Source organism: Carassius auratus, chromosome 43 (assembly GCF_003368295.1).
Source record: "Carassius auratus strain Wakin chromosome 43, ASM336829v1, whole genome shotgun sequence".
Lineage (NCBI taxonomy): Eukaryota > Metazoa > Chordata > Actinopteri > Cypriniformes > Cyprinidae > Carassius > Carassius auratus.
Window position 1 is genome coordinate 19,247,825 of NC_039285.1, and position 22,263 is coordinate 19,270,087.

The following is a 22,263-nucleotide window of genomic DNA, read 5'->3' on the forward strand; positions in this document are numbered from 1 at the left end:
TATCAGAATTTACTTCTACAATAACTCTATATTTATGAAGCTTGAAAATACTGATTATCTAAACTATAAATGGATTAACAAATATTATGAGAAAACTAAATATATATTAATTTATGTTGTAAAGACAGACAAAAGTCTTATAGGTTTGGAAAGACTTGAGGGCAAGTAAATTATTTTTTGTGTGAACTTTACCTCTAAGAGCGAAGACCAAGAATAATGACTCTCCAAATCAGACAACTCCAAACTTGGTTTGATTTCTGCAATAAAAAACACAGACATCAATGGTTTTAATGAAATGAGCACGTAACCACACTGTTCTTGCATTAAATTGTGAAGTAAACCGGCAGGAGACAACAGAAACAGTTATTTTCTAAAAATAACTTACATAAAATCTCAAAGGAATGATGCTCTCCCATGTCTCTTGCTTTTAACATCTACAAAAACAAAAAAACAAACGTTATTTTACTCTTAGTAAAACACAACAACAACTGATAACATGAAATTATGAAGTTTACTTGCCTTAAACGATCTTTACCTCTCCTCAGAAGAAGCTGAGAAAACCACCTCCTCACACAAGCAGACTTGTGTGTCCTTAACTCCAGTTAGTTTGAGTTCTGCAAAGAGGGACATCAATGGTTTAAATAAAATATTAACACACACATATACATATATATATATATATATATATATATATATATATATATATATATATATATATATATATATATATATATATATATATATATATATATATATATATATATATATATATATATATATATATATATAAAAAAAATCACACTGTTTTTGCATCAAAATGTGAAGTTAACAGGCAGGACACAACATAAACATTAATTTTCTAAAAAAAAAGTAATAATAATTTAACTTACAGTCTCAAAAGAATGAAGTTATCTTGTCTCTGGATTGCAACATCTAAAAAGACAACAACATTATTTTAGTCTTAGTAAAAATAAAGATAACTTGATGTTATTCTGAAGTTTACTCTCCTTAACCCGTCTGTCCCTCTCTTCAGAAGAACACCTCCTCCTCATCCTCACACAGGTCTGTGACTCCTCACACAAACAGCTTCTGTGTCTTTAACTCTCAGCGAGAGGACAAAGACACAAGCTTGACAAGTCTGAAATATTACATGTAAAACATACTTTTAACAGTTACCACTTCAACAGCCTCAAAATAATTATGCTAGTCTTTACTACACAATGCCGTTTCCTTTAGGAGACAAACATACATTCAGTTTAACCGCGAAAAAAAAGACAAATTCATATGAGCGTAACCGTGACCATAACCGTCTGTTAACGCCTCAAAAAGTACAGATAATGTAAAATCTTATGTAAATATGACAAAATACATTCACAGACGTTATATTAAAAGTACATCCTCCGTTCAGTACCGTTACATGAGGCAGACCTCCGTGTCTGAGGCGAAAACCGCGTCCGTTTTTTTATATATATATATATATATATATATATATATATAACGTTAAGCTCCTTTGTTTCCGCCTTTCATAAAACCTTCCGCCTTTCATACAACCGGGTAAACAATAAAAGATAACTTTACATTTTGAATATTTACTTACCATAGTCTTTCACTCGCTTCTCGCTTCTATCACGCTGAGAAAATGGCGGCTGCTCGCACTGGAGACGTACGATCTTGACGTGACGTGCGTGCTCTCCTTCACGTCCGCGTCCTCAACCCAGACCCGCTGGGTTAAAAAAATTTTTTTTAAAACTTATTTTCAACCCAAACTTGGGTTAAAACATCCCAAAGTCCTATCCAACGGCCTCAACCCAGCAGTTGGGTTGAAAAAACAACCCAGCGTTTTTTTAGAGTGTAACATTTGGCTGCATATAGCATTACCCTGGAGTAGGTTTTTTATTCTCCAGCTATGACACTAAATAATAAAATAAATAGGCATGATAATATCATGACAGGATGAATTGACTATGGAGCATATCGGCACTTTTACCAGCTGTTTGAACTCTCCTTCTGACAGCACCCATTCACCGCAGTGGATCCATTAGTGAGCAAGTGATGTAATGCTACATTTTTTCCATATCTGTTCTGATGAAGAAACAAACTCCATATCTTAAATGGCCTAAAGGTGAGTACATTTTCAGGAAATATTCATTTTAGGGTAAACTATTTCTAAACAGCTTTAAATGGGCCAGTTTCGCAATCACCAAGAAAGTGCCAGTCACTGATTATTTATTCATCCTGGAAAGCTGATAAATGATTGAGGAACAATCACCAGGTGTCCCCGTTAAATACCTAATTACCTTTGCAATTAGATAAGGGATACACTTGTGACTCCATGTTACTCTGCACACCGTGTCTCATACAGGCTTGAAGGGAGAAGCAGGGTCACATAGACAGAATGGGATCAGTCCTACAGCATTCAGGAGACATAACTCAAAACTACTACTGGTTTTGATTGATTAGAAGTTTTTGTCATCATAATAGATGTTTAATTCCTGTGTAATTTGGGGTGTCAGGATTGGGGGTATTTTATGAGTTGCCCTAAAAAAGTGAGTTGTGAAATTTAACAACATCAGTCTGAATTATAAAAATAATACAGGCAGTCCACCCCCTCCCCCAGCCCCCAATTCTTCCATTGTCACAGCCAAATCCATGCCATTGGTTTGGCCAGAAATTGTATGTCATGCTGCTCAAGCAAACAGAGCCACAGGTTGTATATTAAACTGAAGGCAGCTGTCTGGCTGCCTTGCTGCCCAGGCAGTCAATTACTTTACTGGCAGCATTTGAAGGCACCATTTAAAGAAAACTGATTTCAGATTGCTTTGCAAGCCATCATAATGTCACTTTTAAATATCTACAACAAAATCAAGTGAGCTTTAGAGATAACCAAGTGAAGATTAAATGACTGGAGTGCTTGTTTCCTGCTAGAAATTGAATCACAGGTTGGATTCATTGGATATGTACCTTAATGACCTCCACTGCATAGTGCTTGAGATTAAAGAAAAATAATAATTAGTTGTCTCTATAGGAATATATATATATATATATATATATATATATATATATATATATATATAATTTATACAGTCAGTAGCTTTTACAAATTGTACATTTAAAGAAAAAATGAATAAGAGAATACATCTGTAGTTGACCTCACACATGCAGCACGCAATAATGCATTACCAAATTTTTTTTTTTTGATTTGAATTAAACATTCAAATAAAGTTGTCTATTAAATAAATAACAATTTAGCTGCACAGTTTGGGTGATGTTGTAAATTTTTTAATTCATATTTTTGTAATATGCCAGGTTGATAGGTTCCCTGTTTAATTCACAGTGGCAAAATGGACAATATAACACAATAGTTATAAATTACAAACGAATCAGTATCGAATTAAAATCAAATAGTGAATGGTAAATAATATCTAAAAAAAAAATTGTGTGAAAATTCGTGCAACATTACTAGAAAAACTACAGTACTATTCAAAAGTTCTGTAACAGTTAGAAATGTATTTTACGGGTTCTTTTAATATTTAATAGTATTAATGTTTTTTACTGTATTTTTGATCAAATATGATCTGGTGAGCATTTCTTATAAAAAAGAAAAAATAAATAACTTCAAACTTTTAAATAGTACTGTACACACACACACACACACACACACATATATATATATATATATATATATATATATATATATATATATATATATATATATATATATATAGCATAAACTCTCACATCTACACTGTTTAGTCTGAATGAAGCAAAGTGATCGAAGGTCTTGTATGAAGAACCATTAATAACATGATTAGATATCACTGTCTTTGTCCACTAACAATGCTGACTAGATGTTATTTAGTAGGCAATGGTGTTGGAGAAATGTCTACCAGTGATGTGATCATGGCATCGGGTTTTAAACACAATCAATAATGCAACCATCAGTTTCAAATCACGTAAACCTGGTGGTCACTCTGTCTCTCTTTCAACCTCTCTTTTTCACTGTTCGCCTGACTTTCTTCTCTCTCACCCTCTCTCCTGCTCCATGACTACATGGGATTAGTCACATATTTACATAACCTCTGCAAAAATTAACCCAAGACCAGATGCACAGACATTAAGTAATTCAATGACCAGTGCATGCATACTAAGGAATAGCCAATGCTTAAAGGGGGGGTGAAATGCTATTTCATGCATACTGAGTTTTTTACACTGTTAAAGAGTTGGATTCCCATGCTAAACATGGACAAAGTTTCAAAAATTAAGTTGTACATTTGAAAGAGTATTTTTGTTCCCAAAATACTCCTTCCGGTTTGTCACAAATTTCGGAAAGTTTGTTTCAAGTATGGCTCTGTGTGACGTTAGATGGAGCGGAATTTCCTTATATGGGTCCTAAGGAACTTCTGCCGGAAGAGCGCGCGCTCCCTTATAGCACAGCACTGACAGCACAACAGACTTCACTGATCAGAGCGAGAGCGTCATGAAAATGTCACAAAAGAAGTGTGTTTTTGGTTGCCAGGGCAAGACAACCTACCAAAAACAAACAGCATTAAGGGACCAGTGGATGGAGTTTATTTTTACAGAGCATCAACGGAGTTGTGCAAGTGTTTTTGTTTGTTCCCTGCATTTCAAAGATGCTTGTTTTACAAACAAGGCCCAGTTTGACGACGGATTTGCATATCGTTTATTTCTTATGGATGATGCAATCCCAACGAAAAAGGGTCACGATCGTGTGTTGGAACCGCAGGCGGTGAGTAAAACTGCTTAAAATATCTCTGCCTCCTTGTTAGTGCGTCCGCCTCCCATGCCGGTGACCCAGGTTCGAGCCCCACTCAGAGCGAGTCGTTGCTGCTGCTGCTCTAGCTCAGTTTCAGCCTCGGGATCTGATTCTGGATCATAAATAAACGGCTGAATCTGACTGTTAGCCATGGTTTGTTTTGGATGATGGTTTTTCCCTCACGGTAATGTCACAGCTTCCACATGCTCTCTGGGGAAGCCGTGGCCTAATGGTTAGAGTGTCGGACTCCCAATCGAAGGGTTGTGAGTTCGAGTCTCGGGCCGGAATTGTGGGTGGGGGGAGTGCATGAACAGCTCTCTCTCCACCTTCAATACCATGACTTAGGTGCCCTTGAGCAAGGCATCGAACTCCCCGGGCGCCGCAGCATAAATGGCTGCCCACTGCTCCGGGTGTGTGCTCACAGTGTGTGTGTGTGTGTTCACTGCTCTGTGTGTGTGCGTTTTGGATGGGTTAAATGCAGAGCATAAATTCTGAGTATGGGTCACCATACTTGGCTGAATGTCAATTTCAATTTTCAATTTCACATGCTCTCAACGGAAAAGCCTACTGGCGCTCGTGATTCTTTAGCTCCGCCCACACGTCACGCCTCCAGCCGGTCGTGTTTTTCCGGGAAAAATTGGTACGGACTATCTTTCTATTATGAATATAATAAAACTAAAGACTTTTTGGAGTTATGAAGGATGCAGTACTACTCTATAGGTACTCAAGATTAACAGGATATTGAGTGAAAACGAGCATTTCACCCCCCCTTTAAGCTTCTACTTTAAAGATCTCTGTTCATGGCATTTCACAATCGTCTGCTTTGTAGCTCATTACTTATGCAATGTTATTAAAGCTTTCTGTCAGTGTTGTGACATTCAAACCTCAGTCAGACTAATGCAGTGTGTGATGCGTGTGAATTATTAACCAAACTGTCTGACCGTCTCATGGTAATTGAGATGTTCACACACCCAGGACAGTCTAAACGGGTTCACCTCAGGCAAATTGGCAAAGACAGATCCCTCACTGCAGAGAGCTAGTGTCAGCATTCAGCATCCAATGTACAAGTAAAATAGACTTGGTCTGAAGAAACTGACAGATACAACAGCAGTTGGTCTTCATGGAGTCATTAGAAGGTGTTTTAATGAGCAGATGGATATTGATGGAGGCATAGTCTGTAACAATATCCTTTCTACTATATGGGTGGGGATGGCTCTGTGTAGCTGTGTGACAGAAAACAATGCAGTGGGTAAACTTGAGCTCAAATGCGAATGTAAACTGAACAGATTGTACCCTTGTTCACCGACAGGGGGCCCTGTAATGCTTAGTAGTCAGTTACTTTGTTGCGTGAACATTAGTGTGTTTTCATAATTAAATTGAGAATGCATCTCATCAGACTGATAGAAATGTATTTTTATTGCACTAAATATATTTGTATTTGTGTTACAAAAGTTGCAGAGTTGGATACATTTTTCTCTGTCCAATTCAGGCCACAAGTCTTATTTACGTATGTAGACACATAAAGTCAAGCACCGGAGGATTTCTTGCACTCTGTCTCATCATACTGTCCTGTAAAATGCCTCAGTATGTGTGTGAGGCCGCGACTGTAGCTGTCAGGCCTGAAGGGCAGGAGAGAGACAGAGGACAGATGAGAGCTTTGCCTTTTAGAGCGCCTGCAGTATTTATGCTGCTGTGAGTTAGGCAGGGAGCGAGGGGAAATATGTATTGCCCACACACACACACACACACACACACACACACACACACACACACACACACACACACACACACAGACATACATACAACAACCTACTTTATTCTATCCCACTCTGCATTACTGGGCAACATCACATTGAGCACTTTCTATCCCCTTCGACAATCTGTTTCACCCTATCTCCTCTCGTTTATTCTGAATTTCCTCTCTCTTTCTATTCCTGTCTATATATCAAACATGGACATGTCTTTGTTATTCTGTGTCAATACAGATGATATCTGCATACATCTATGTGTGTTTGTGTTTGATATAATAGTGTTTTTGTAATTTGGTCTATGCAGTCAAACACAGGTGCTTGGGGCAAACCGAGGTAAACAGATGGATCCCTAATGCAGCTCTCTCATTGTCCTTCACTAAACATGTCAGGAAATGTCCACTCATTATGTGCTTCAGATAGCATTATTAGTGTGTGCAAACATTTCGTCCTCCTCTTATGACCTCGGAATACACTATAATATGAATTCTAATTGGATGAGTCATATGTGGGGCCATTATAACTCCATTACATGCACACCTGTAATCACACTCTCTGTTACTATGTGCCAAGCTGCTTGGCAATTGTAAACAGCCTACACAAATTAGACTTATTAACTATATTACACTGTGGTGTAATTCAATTAATAGATGTTTTTGCTGAACATTGCTTTGTCATCTAAAACTTACGTAATGTTCTGTTACGTTAACAAACTTTCAGCTAAATTTTGGAAAAAAGGTCCATTGTCATTGACTTTCTGTTGGTCACTGTGGCATATTCTCATGACCAACTTGAACACAAGCAGAATCTGCAACAGGAACGTTTTATGCCCCCACACTAAAATACCAGTTTTGTGAATTCCTATTGAAATTATTGGATTTCACCTGTGGAATTTCACAAAGGAACAGTAAATGGCACAACGTTAATCTTTAAAAACTTTCGTAATTTATTTGAATTTATTAGATGTATAATGCTGTTAAATGTAATCTTTGGCAAATTTCAAAATTAATATATTTTCATATACAAGAATATATATTTTAATACACATTATAATATTGTAACGCTTAACTTTTAGCATTTGAAATGGTTGATCCCCCCCCCCCCCCAATGTATTTCTTATTTATTTAGACAGAATACTATAGAATTGAAATATTTAGAATTTAGGCATATAAAGGTTACTAGCACAGGAATATATCAAGGTGAATAAAGGAGGCTAGTGATTAAATCAAGACTGTGGGCCATGAAAAGTTTGTGAATGTGTGTTTATTAATCCTCTGGTGTTGTTCTGTCATCATTGTTCTGTCATTTTTTTTTTTTTTTTACAAATTTTTTATTTCAACTGAATGGTGCTGAATGAAACTGAATGAAAATGAACACACATACACAAATAATAGAAACTGAAAAAAATTTCACACTTTTACTGTTTGAAAAAAAAGAAATAATAATAATAACATATTGGAAACAAATGGGAATTGAATGACATCTAGTGAAAACATTTGATACTGCAACCCCCCCCCCCCCATATAATAATTGTATCACTTCTGTCTGTGCCCCAAAGCATTCAAGATTTACACTCAAAAAGTGGTTGCCAGGAAATAAATGTATCATAACTATTTCATAAAGATAATTTAGTATGATAAAATAATAATATTGTATAATTATATTAAATAAAATATTAAAGACGAAAAAACAAACCCATCAAACTAAAATGTAGTACATTCACTTCATTGAAAGAAGAAAAAAAAAAAAAAATTGACCACAAAGTGAGCAACACCAGAGAGTTAAACTATATTTATGTATTACTATGAGTCAATGCACTACACTGTGAGCTGATGTAGTGAAAGTGTTACATTTCTATTTTGTTTGACTGGGGATCTGTTGTGGACGGTACAGGGTTGAAAAGAATTGTTTCCAACCTCTGTTTTTCTCTTTTGGTACTATGTGTGTGCTTCAAAGTGTGTATTAGATTTGAAATGTGCCCTGTCAGTCTGTTCTGTATGTCACTGTAAAAAAGAAAAAGCTGAAAAAAAATTTAATAAAGAGCTGAGTCTCTGTTGACATGTATGTAAGCACCTTTTATACATCAGCTGGAAATTAAAAGTCAGTGTCAGCAACTGTGCACTTGATGGACACAGACACACAGACACACACACACACACACACACACACACACACACACACACACACACACACACACACATTGTCCTTCTGATGAATGACAGTTTTGCCTTAGGTGATACACAGGTTAACATGGACATACTCTCAAAGACACACTCACATTCTATAAACGCCTCCTCAGTCATTCCAGGCTTGACTTTCATTTATATTTTTAATAAGTAACTAAGTTATGAGCAGGTAGTGTGCATTAATATGACTATCCTGCTCTCTCTGTTCAAACACACTGTTCTCTATCATTATTACTACCATGTTCATTCATGCACTGTTCATTCCCCTCCTGGCTTCCTCTCATTTAGATCAGTTAGACTCATACAGCTGGAGGTCACTAGATTGCCACTGAAGTTTGTACACCGTCATACACACTTAGCATCTGAGGTCACTGTGCACTACGTCAGCTCTTTTTCCTGTTTAATGTATGTTCACCAAGGCTATATATATATATATATATATATATATATATATATATATATATATATATATATATATATATACATATATATATATATATATATATATATATAGCCTTGGTGAACATACATTAAACACACACATAAATCATATATATATATATATATATATATATATATATATATATATATATATATATATATATATATATATATATATATATATATATATATATATATATATAATTTTATGTGTGTGTGTTTAATGTATGTTCACCAAGGCTGCATTTATTTATATATAGTATAATAAAATGTTATTACAGTTTGAAATATCTATTTACACACAACCCTTGTATTATTAACTCTTGTTTTAGTTAAATTGTAGCCGTGAATTAAGAATTTGTTCCCTCATTTTAGTAAATTGTGGCCATGTTATACTAATTTGTATCCTCGTTTTAATAACATCAAAATGAGGGATTTAATTTGTATAACAGTTTCCGCATTCTCACTCTTATAAATTCGGGGGCACTATTCTACAATCCCTTTCAAAAATTAACAATGGTTTTACTACAAATTAAAACAAAAACATAAACAAAAACATGGTTGATATAGTTAAACCATGGTAAACACAAATCTTTAGTGTTTTGCTACACTAAGTTTAACCATGTTATTTGTATTAAAACTGTGCTTATACAAATGGTACACTTTTACTGTAGGACTATAGTAAAAGAATGCTTAATTTTAGAAAAGGGATGTGGCAATCAAAAACACATGCGAGAAAGACGCAGAAATGAGCTCGTTTGCATTTATGCATTTGAAAAACAGTGTGATCATCAACAATAAACAGCATATAAATGAAAACTGCCTAATGTTACCAAGTCAATTATCAAATGTAATCCTACTGAATATGTTCCAGATGTAGTATTCGATAAAAGCTTAATTTTCTTTTATTTAATTAATTTTTTTAAAAAAATAAAACTTATCTACATTCAAGAGTTAATAAAAAAAGATAGCTTGGAGCTAGAATAAAACTAATCAATATTTTATTTTAAACTGTAGAAGCTCTGTTCTTTATTTTGGTGTATTGCATGTTCAGATATTCAAAAACAAAATATTCTGGGGGCCATGAAATTTGAGTGAAAATCAACAAAAAAGCTGGCAGTAGCTGGCAACTTTTTTCAAAAACGCTGGCGGGGAAAGAGTTAAAGGAATTTATCAATAAAATGAGAAAATGAATTCTTAATTTGTGCCCACTATAAATATATTTGTGTTTGCATGTCATGTGTGGGACTCCATAGTTTTCTATTTTAATATGTTCTAAATATCATATCTTCTTGTGATGGCAAAAGCTGCATTTTTAGCAGTCTCTATGTCAGTGTCACATGATGAGAAAGGTGGTGTAGATTAATATTTTTGTGGAAACCATAATACATTTTCAAGATTCTTTGACAAACAGAAAGTTCAAAAGATCAATAATTTATCACAATTTAAAAGTAACTGTAACTTTTGTGCTTAATATTTTTGTGGAAATCTTGATACAAGATTCTCTGAAAGAATACCATTTATTTGAAATCGAGATCTTTAACAAATAAATTACAAATATCTTTACTGTAATTTTTTATCAATTAAATGAGTCCTTGCTGAATAAAAGTTTCAATTTCTTTAAAAATCTTACTCACCCCAACAATATATTCGCAACAATTTTTTTTTTTTTTTTTTTGCTGCAATATTTTATATGTATATTTTCTTGCAAGATTTATCTTTTTATTAATTTTCTACAGCTGTATAATGGCTCCATGAACAAACTTTTGCTGGAATAAAATGCAAAACATTACTGATGTTGGTACAGTATGTAGAAATTTTGTCTTCAGAATCTTTAAAAGCATTTAACTCTGCTAACAACGACACCATATTTTCAAAGCAATACATTATGTCTGAATGCTCTGGGGTTACAAATCCTAAAGTGACAGTTCCTCTTTTGAACAATTAAAATAAGTTTTCCCCTTTGAGTTATTATACGGGTGTGATGGAATTGCTGCAGCAGCTCCAGGTGTTTTAAACCCCTCTCTGTTTCTATGTATGCTCCATACAGTGTGTTCCATTTGCATTAATTACACCCATGAGGTTGCTCAGTGAGATCACACACCTCTCATTAGACTGTCCCTCTTACTCATTACCAATGAAGCGTGTGTGATTGAGTGTGTATATGAGAGACATGTTGAGGCCTTGTTTATGTGGAATGCACATGACACTCTGAATGCAAGTGCGTTGGTATTTTGCTGTTGGTAGGCATATTCATCGAAGCCTCCAGTGATTCCATCAGTCTGTTTTTAATCATGTGGTACTATACTGAATCTTGCCTAAGGGAAAACATGATGATAAGATCCATCATCCCTGAGAAGTCTTGCCAAACAACCTGACAGGCAGAGGAAACGTGCATTGAAAATTTCTGAATATCACTTTATTTTAAGGTGTCCTTTTTAAACATGTTACATACTATTATAATAACATTTAATTATGCATAATTACATGCAAGTAACCCTATAATAATAATAATAATAATAGTTAATTACATTTATATAGCACTTTTCTGAGCACTTATCCACCACCGGTGTGCAGCATCCACCTGGAAAATGCAATGGCAGCCATAGTGCGCTAGAACGCCCACCACACACCATCTTATTGGTGGAGAGGAGACAGACTGATGATGCTAATCCCTACATGGGCATGATTAGGAAGCCACAATGGTCAGACAGCAATGGGCAAGTTTGGCCAGGATTCTGAGGTCACACCTCTACTCTTTTCGAAAGACATCCTGGGACTTTTAATGACCACAGAGAGTCAGGACCTTGGTTATAACAGGATTTATTTATTTATTTACAGTGTATGAATTAGGGCATTTATAATACGTATTTTAAGAGATAGTTCTCCCAAAAACAAAAATTCTGTCATTTATTACTTTCCAAACCCATAAGACCTCTGTTCATCTTCGGAACACAAATTAAGATATTTTTTTTTTATGAAATTCGAGAGCTTTTGACCCAGCATAGACAGACACAGAACATTGTTAATATAGTCGATGTTACATCAGTGGTTCAAACGTAATTTTATGAAGCAACGGCAATACTATATGTGCGCAAAGAAAACAAAAATAACAAATTTATTCAACAATTTCTTATCTTCCCTGTCAGTCTTTGACACACATTCATGACAGTCCCATGAAGCATGTGTGTGCATTCCTCTGCTTGCAAAAAAGGCGCAGTGCATCCAGGTTCTACATCAGAATACCGGCTCCTGCCAGCTGCGTGAACGTGCTTTTGATGACTGTTTCCTTTGCAGACAAAAAGTATACTCATAGCTTCATAAAATTAAAAGGGGGTCCTAATACAATGTCATGCATTCTGAGTTATTTACACTGTTAAATAGTCGGATCCTCATGCTTAACATGGCCAAAGAAAAAAAAAAAAAGAATTGGACATATTTCATGATGAAGGGAGAATTCCTTATATGGACACTTCTCCCGGAAGAGAGCGTGCACACATCAACCAGAGCCTAGAGCACACCCATCAACGTGCTTCATCCGGGTTACGAAAGTCATTTCAGTGACGAATGTAAATAAACAAGGCCCAGTTTAACACTGGATTTGCACATTGTTTGATACTGAAAGATGGAGTATTCTCAGCGATAAAAGATCTGAACTGCAGGCAGTAAGTAAAATCACATCAAATTTCTGTGTTTTATTGGTAAATGCTCACATGGACTATTTTAACAATGTCCTTACTACCTTTTCGGTCCTTGAACATGGTAGTTCTGTTGCAGTCTATGCATGGTAAGAAAGCATACAATTTCATCAAAAATATCTTAATTTGTGATCTGAAGATGAACAAAGGTCGAATGGGTTTTGAACGACATGAAGGTGAGTAATTAATGAGAAACTTTTTGGTGGAGCTATCCCCTTAAATAATACATACATCTGCTTGTGAAAATACCAATTTTTTTAAAAAAATATACTTATTATACTCATTAAAATGGACAGACATATTTTAATGTACGTTACATAAACTTCAACAGTTACTTTTGTAATACCTCAGTAAAAGTATTGTTTTATACAGGTGCATCTCACTAAATTATAATGTTGTGGAAAAGTTCATTTATTTCAGTAATTCAACTCAAATTGTTAAACTTGTGTATTAAATAATTTCAATACACACAAACTGAAGTAGTTTAAGTCTTTGGTCCTTTTAATTTTGATGATTTAACAAAAACCCACTATTTCACTATCTCAACAAATTAGAATACTTCATAAGGCAAAAAAAAAAATATTGTGAATTGTTGGCCTTCTGGAAAGTATGTTAATTTACTGTAAATGGACTCAATGGTTGGGGCTTCTTTTGCTTTAACTACTGCCTCAGTTCGACTTGGCATGATTAATTTGTGGCACTGCTGAGGTGATATGTAAGCGAGGTTTCTTTGACAGTGGAATTCAACTCATCTACATTTTTTGGTCTCGTTTCTCATTTTCCTCTTGACAATACCCCATAGATTCTCTATGAGGTTCAGGTCTGGTGAGTCTGCTGGCCAAACACATTGGACCAACATCAGCAGATGGCATTGCACCCAAAATCATCACAGACTGTGGAAACTTAACGCTGGACTTCAAGCAACTCTAGGACCTTGGTTTCCAAATGAAATATAAAACTTGCTCTCATTTGAAAAGAGGACTTTGGACCACTGGGCAACAGTTCAGTTCTTCTTCTCCTTAGCCCAGGTAAGATGGCTCTGACATTGTCTGTGGTCCAGCAGATTTTTTGACACGTCTGTGTGTGGTGGCTCTTGATGCCTTGACCCCAGCCTCAGTCCTTCACATTCCTTGTAAAGTCCATTCAAATTGTTGAATCAATATTGCTGGACAACCCTTATAAGGCTGCGGTTATCTTTGTTGGTTATGCATTTTATCTTCCACACTTTATCCTTCCACTCAACTTTCTGTTAACATGCTTGGATACAGCACTCTGTGAAACAGCTAGCTGCTTCGGCAATGAATGTTTGTGGCTTACCCTCCTTGTGAAGGGTGTCAGTGATTGTCTTCTTCCCCATGATTGTGTTGCCCAGTGAACCAAACTGAGAGTCCATTTTGAAGGCTTAGGAAACCTTTGCAGGTTTTTTGAGTTGATTAGCTGATTGGAATGTCACCATATTCTAAATCGTTGAGATAGTTAATTGGTGGGTTTTTGTTAAATGTGAGCCAAAATCATCACAATTAAAAGAACCAAAGACTTAAACTACTTAAGGAAATAAATTAACTTTTCCATGCCATTCTAATTTTTTGAGATGCACCTGTATATTATTCTGTTTAATGTTTTTTTCTTTCTTTTTTTATTGATATGAATTACCTTGAATCAAGCCGTACACATTCTAGAGGTACTTCAACACTTTTATCTGCCATTTAGAATGAATAGCGTTGTAAATAATACAATGTTATTCAAAGAGGCAGTCATATAGAATTATGGGTTAGGGTCACCAAAGCCTTGTTGGTTTTAATGAAAAAACACACCTTATTTTAATGGAAATAAATGGCTTTTAATCTTAAGTCCTCTGTTGTGGACGCCATGAGGGTTCACTGTTACTGGTTGCTACAGCAGAGAGAACGATTGTGTTTGCAGAATCAATGACAGTAAAAAGGGAGTGATTGAGAATTGGAGACAAAGAAATATATGGTCTCAGGGGAGAGATAATGAAATTATGCAAAGTCATAAAACTACTAATTTAAGAAGGTCCCAGGGTCTTGTGTTTTTTTACTTTAGAGGTTTTTCCATTCATGTCTATGATCAAGCTTTATATATTTCACAATTTATATCTTCATTTCAATGCAGCAATAAAAACTGCACAAACTAGTGGTTTCAATACTGTGAAGAACCACATCTTTATTCTCTGCTCTCATACACTTGGTGTTATACACATTTCTTTGACGCACTAACAGCCAATCTCATTTACCCCTTTTTCAGCAAGGTTGCCATAGTGATTTGAAATAAATAAGTAAAACTGCATAACAGATTTCTCTAATGTATGGCATCTGTCATAATGCTGTGGGGAATATGGTTGTTTTTTAGTGTTGTGAAACAGGTTGTTAAATTAAATTAAATTAAATTAAATTAAATTAAATTAAATTAAATTAAATTAAATTAAATTAAATTAAATTAAATTAAATTAAATTAAATTAAATTAAATTAAATTAAATTAAATTAAATTTCCCTGGCCCCACCACAGTTATTATACACAATAATTAATTATTTAATTTACAAATAAATAAAAAACATTTATTTATTCATCCCTAAATATTCTTGTTTATTGTTAGTAGGTCTTGTGTGTTACATGACGACGTCAATACATTTTACATTCATGTAAGGCTAGCTCTTTTTCTGAGCCTAATGAGGCACCAGGAGTTTAAACATCATAAGTCCTGTGAGTCTGAGTGAAATACTAATCTGTAGTGAGCTGAAATGAAGAAGAATATTTGCCTTCACAGTAAAATTGCATAGAAATGGACTCCATTCGCCATTTCGCTTCATTTTTCATTGAGTTTAATGTTCATGCATGTCCTAAGGCCCAGTGTTTGTGTGTGCATAAATGTGTTAGGTGTTCATAGTGCTGTCGAGTGAGCATCTATCTGTCCTCCCACACTGTGGAGAGCTGAGGGAGATTCTGCCTGCCCTTCGGTCTTTTTCACCTCATTTTACATCACACCAGGGTCCAGATGTACTCTTTATCAATTGTGCTGTACACACAATGACAAACAAAACCAAGGCACTGTGCCTTGATGTTTAAATTTGTTTGCACTGTCGTAAAGTTTTTTTTATATGGATAAATCTCCTGTGATAAAAGCAAATCCATTTCTCTAGTGGGAAGTATAGTGCACGTTTATGTATAATCACACCATTCACTGCCCATAAATGTTTTATTAAATCATAAACAACCTGCATGCAAGTATGACAATATGTTAACAGGACTGGGATCAATCAGTGGTTTTCGGAAATATTGTCAGCCAAAGCTAATTGTTTCCAGTCTCATTTGTATTAAAATTGGATTTTCTCCTTGCACTTACCCAGCAATTGCCCTGCACATTATAAGATCATCATGATCAGTATTACAGATTATCATCTGCTGTTTATAAACTTAGTACTTTGATACACAAAATATCCAGAGATTCCTGTTGATTTGGGAATTCAGAAATAACAATAGTGCCTCAGCTTTTGGGATTACACCAGGAGTTTTTAATTATTCATGCGTCAAAATATACTCTGCAATCTCATTAGTTTAGTCAAGCAGTGAGGTATGGGTTTCTGGAAATAAATATGCTTTTCAGATACCATGGCATCCAGGGTTATGTAATGGTGTCCCTCAAAAGGTTATTGCCATACATATAGTACATTGAAACAAATATACACAATATACTTTGTATTGGTCAAGTAGCAGTGTTAAAAAATAACTGTGTCATTTACTTTAATACAACCTTTAAATTCCTGCATCAAACCTAATAAACTGCATGAGTGATATATGATTGCACGAGTTCTACATTCACTTTCTTTAAATGCTCAAGAAAGAGGGAAGGTTATGCTTGGCCTTGCTGTCATTTTAGACTTATGTCACATTCACATTCGATTAGTTGTTGTGTATCTGTGCAAGGTCTTGGCCTGACTGCAAGGCGGTAACAACCTTGAGAAAGAAATTGCCTGGGATTCCTCATCCATTCTCAAAAATGAGATCAAGGTGACCACAACCAAAGATGCTAGCGATAGAAATTGGCATTAGTGGGTTGTAAGCATCCATAGTCTGTAATTTTTCATGCAAATAGAAAAGTATTTGGACACTTAAGTCATACTGCATTAATGTTGTTGCATTAAATTATTTTTAATTATAATTTTTTAACACAAGAATACCATATTTTAATACAAGTAATGTATTACTCATTACTACAGTTCTCAGTGTCAATTGATCCTTCAGAAATCATTGTAATAAGCTGATTTGGTGCTTAAGAAAAGTTCTTCTTATTATTTAAGTTGTAATGAATTCTTCTTTTTCTTTTTTGGGATTCTTTGAACTGCAAGTAAAAAGAAAACAGTATTTATTTTAAATATATTTTTTTTTTTGTAATAATGTAAAAACATTACCTGTCTAAATGTAATGCATCCTTGCTGAATAACATTTTAATTTATAAAAAAAAACTAAATTGGTTACACTTTATTTTCAGTCAACTTTAGACATTCTACTAACTATACTGTATGTAATTAACTTTGCAACATGTCAACTAACTCTCATTAGAACATTTGTAGACTGTTAGGTTAGGGTTAGTAGAATAAGTTGCCGTACTTGCAAAGTTACTTATAGTCAGTAGAATGTCTGTTGAGAAGCCACAAAATAAAGCATACATTCTACTAATACTCTAATGATTGCTAGTTAGTTGCAAAATTACTTATAGGCAGTAGAATCCCTAAAGTGGACTATCAAGTGTTGGCAAAAATGTTTTAATGACTGCAAACTTTTGAATACAAGCATACAGTTTTGTTCAAAATAATAGCAGTACAATGTGACTAACCAGAATAATCAAGGTTTTTAGTATATTTTTTATTGCTACGTGGCAAACAAGTTACCAGTAGGTTCAGTAGATTGTCAGAAAACAAACAAGACCCAGCATTTATGATATGCACGCTCTTAAGGCTGTGCAATTGGGCAATTAGTTGAAAGGGGTGTGTTCAAAAAAATAGCAGTGTCTACCTTTGACTGTACAAACTCAAAACTACTTTGTACAAACATTTTTTTTTCTGGGATTTAGCAATCCTGTGAATCACTAAACTAATATTTAGTTGTATGACCACAGTTTTTTAAAACTGCTTGACATCTGTGTGGCATGGAGTCAACCAACTTGTGGCACCTCTCAGCTGTTATTCCACTCCATGATTCTTTAACAACATTCCACAATTCATTCACATTTCTTGGTTTTGCTTCAGAAACAGCATTTTTGATATCACCCCACAAGTTCTCAATTGGATTAAGGTCTGGAGATTGGGCTGGCCACTCCAAAACATTAATTTTGTTGGTTTGGAACCAAGACTTTGCCCGTTTACTAGTGTGTTTTGGGACATTGTCTTGTTGAAACAACCATTTCAAGGGCATGTCCTCTTCAGCATAGGGCAACATGACCTCTTCAAGTATTTTAACATATGCAAACTGATCCATGATCCCTGGTATGCGATAAATAGGCCCAACACCATAGTAGGAGAAACATGCCCATATCATGATGCTTGCACCTCCATGCTTCACTGTCTTCACTGTGTACTGTGGCTTGAATTCAGAGTTTGGGGGTCGTCTCACAAACTGCCTGTGGCCCTTGGACCCAAAAAGAACAATTTTACTCTCATCAGTCCACAAAATGTTCCTCCATTTCTCTTTAGGCCAGTTGATGTGTTCTTTGGCAAATCGTAACCTCTTCTGCACATGCCTTTTTTTTAACAGAGGGACTTTGCGGGGGATCCTTGAAAATAGATTAGCTTCACACAGACGTCTTCTAACTGTCACAGTACTTACAGGTAACTCCAGACTGTCTTTGATCATCCTGGAGGTGATCATTGGCTGAGCCTTTGCCATTCTGGTTATTCTTCTATCCATTTTGATGGTTGTCTTCCGTTTTCTTCCACGTCTCTCTGGTTTTGCTCTCCATTTTAAGGCATTGGAGATCATTTTAGCTGAACAGCCTATCATTTTTTGCACCTCTTTATAGGTTTTCCCCTCTCTAATCAACTTTTTAATCAAAGTACTTCTGTTCTTCTTAACAATGTCTTTTCCTCAGCTTTCAAATGCATGTTCAACAAGTGTTGGCTTCATCCTTAAATAGGGGCCACCTGATTCACACCGGTTTCTTCACAAAATTGATGACCTCAGTGATTGAATGCCACACTGCTATTTTTTTGAACACACCCCTTTCAACTAATTCAACTAATTGCCCAATTGCACAGCCTTAAGAGTGTGCATATCATGAATGCTGGGTCTCATTTGTTTTCTGAGAATCTACTGAACCTACTGGTAACTTGTTTGCCACGTAGCAATAAAAAAATTTACGAAAAACCTTGATTATTCTGGTTAGTCACATTGTACTGCTATTATTTTGAACAATACTGTATATCGTGTTTGAATTATGACAAAATACACACTTCTGTTCAAAAGTTTGCAGTCAGTATAATTATGGTTTATCTTTTAAAAGGCAAATTTCAAATGTTCTTGTGATTTACTCTTCATAGACTCTATTAAGAAAAGCTCCATGGCTAATAAATGGCTTTTCCTTTGGGAAGATTTCTGTTAACTTGCCTCATTTCTTCTTCATCTTTCCCATCAGTACATTTTTGAACGTACATTTTCGGCCAATCAGAACTCAAGTTTTTATTTTCCAGTGAAAAAATGTCTTTTACCTCGCTACATTAGCAGAGAGGTCAAACACGTCAGCGCTGCGGGGTCAGGGAGAGGACAGAGGGATCTCATCATGCTGTGTTGCAATGTCTCTGATGCAGTAACTCAAGGCCTTGCATGGTAATTACAGTTACAGGTGCTGATGCAGATCGAACCTATTGTAAAGAGATAGAGAATCACCACCCCCTCACCAATCAAAAGAAGTCCTCTAAATCATGTACACCTGGAAACTCAGCTGCTGGCTGGGTATTTATGGTGTGAAATGATCCTTGCAGTGCAGTACCCAGTGCAGAAGAGTGGCAGGTATGTTTAACTGCATTTTTCAATACAGTGGTCCACAGCATGTGCCTCATCTGTAATTGCACCCCTCTTCAAGTATGTCCTGCTATTATTATGTATCACAGGTGGAAACATTGGAACCGTCCAATGCTACCAGCCAGCGCTCATACGTGAGTGCCAGAATGGTTCAAAAAGGTGTATGGTCCAAAGATTGATCCAGAAAACAAACTAGGACACATTTGAGGTCGTTGGCCTGTGCAATAATTGTTCTGTGATTCATGGGGGCGGCAAAAATTTGATCTGAGAAATTAGATGCACTGTTATGGCACTCATTCACATCTCAATTGCAATAAGTTTTCATCAGTTAACATGCTTGATCCTGAAGAAGAACAAGCGGGTGAAAAGCTAGAGAGAGTCTGGAGTTCAGCTCACTATTACAGAGCAATAATATAGATGGAACTGCTGCTACTGAAAAAAGAGCCTTTTGTGTAAACATTTTAATGGAAACTTATTCCAGCCGCTGTGGTTTCCATAGACACGGCCGGGTACTGCGTTTTGAGGTGTAATCTCATAGAGCTTCCTGGTTTAATGAGCACCTTTGGGCGAACGGTAAGAGTCACATTTTTCACTACTCCATTGATCAATATTGATTCGAGACGCACAAGTAAAGTGCAAATATTTAATGGAGAGTATATGAAAACAACAATGCGCTGAGTGTGAGAGATCTCATATCGATCAGTAACTGTACTGTTTCTGGTGATAAAAAGGGCTGGAGATTGTGGTTGAGGAGCAGTTGGCAGGAAATACTTCAACTGGTAAAGGCACCCAGAGGCACCTTTACTTTAATTTCCTTTTATACTGTCAGGAAGACATCAAGATCAGCCGTTTTATTCAACTTTACAGGGAAAACATTGTCCACAAAGAACTTTAGTTAACCTAATAATATTGTACATGCACTGGGGAGTCATACATAAAAGTGATTCCGGACCGGGGTCAGTTGATTTGTAATGGATTTAAATGAGGTCAGAATAGTGTCAACCAACTCAAAGTAGCTAATATACTAGAATTAATACAAATGGTTGTGTCACCTTTCATTTGTATGAATTTTTTATGTAAGCTATGTGATATGTGATTTATGCTAGATATGTAGAGATTTGTGGCGTGCTGCATATTCTCTCTTTAAACATATCTACATAACACCAATTAAATTAGATATTGAAGCCATAAATGTACTAGGTTTGTCCTTCTTGTTAAAAGAAAAGAAACACTGTTTAGATTTAGGACAAATCTACAATTACCTTTATACCTCAATTCCTTGCATAACAGAATTTCATTTTACATTTTAGAATAATAATATTAATATAAATTATGATAAATTCTAAATATTATTTAAAGAAATAACTTCACAACTGTTAGAAAAGCATGTTCTATATAAGTATGCATATGTGTAGTACAAGTGCAACCTGGATATACTACATTTACATGATGACAGTGTCATGTGATCTACGATGTCAGTCATACTATTTTCCTGTCATTTTACAAATCCTTTCTTGTGTCAATCTGATTATTTAGCATTACATTTAACATTTATTCATTTAGCAGATGCTTTTATCCAAAGCGACTTACAGATGAGAAGCAATCAGACCAACAAGAGAACAACAACAGTATACAAGTGCCATGACGAGTCTCAGCGCAGTACACATAGATATGGTGTTTTTCATTTTTTATTTTAAATAATAAATTAGAATAGAATAGAATAGAATAGAATAGAATAGAATAGAATAGAATAGAATAGAAAATGAAAGTGCTAATATTAGAAGGTCAAGTGCTGGTGTCTTTAGATGTTGAGGAGCAGTTGGTACTTCGACTGGTAAAGGCATCATCTATTCTTGGTGGGAATAGTAAGTCTTAAAGGTTTTTTTCACAAACTATTCTAGTAGTTTGCTAAAGGTATTTACACTGTTATCTTGAGGATTTTGGTTTTGGATATACTACTCATTACACATTCTGCTTTTTGCATAATATGGAAGTAGATAATAATAGTAATAATAGTAATAATAGTTTTTTTTTTTTTTTCAATCAGGTTTCCTAAGCAAACCTCCCATTGGTCATAAACCGATAACAACACAATTTTTTCTTTCTTTATTGGTGGAGTCAGTGTTGCTGGTGGGGATCTTCAAACATCACCACTTTTGACAGAGCCACATCGGTACACGTTGTGTTGTAATCAGCCAACAAACATCTTACTTGATGGGAGACCTCCTGGGAAAACTATGCTGCTGCTGGAAGAGGTGTTAGTGAGGCCAGCAGGGGGTGCTCAGCCTGTGGTCTGTGTGGCTCCTAACGCCCCAGTGTAGTGATGGGGACACTATACTGACAAGAAGCACCATCTTTGCGATGAGATGTTAAACCAAGTTCC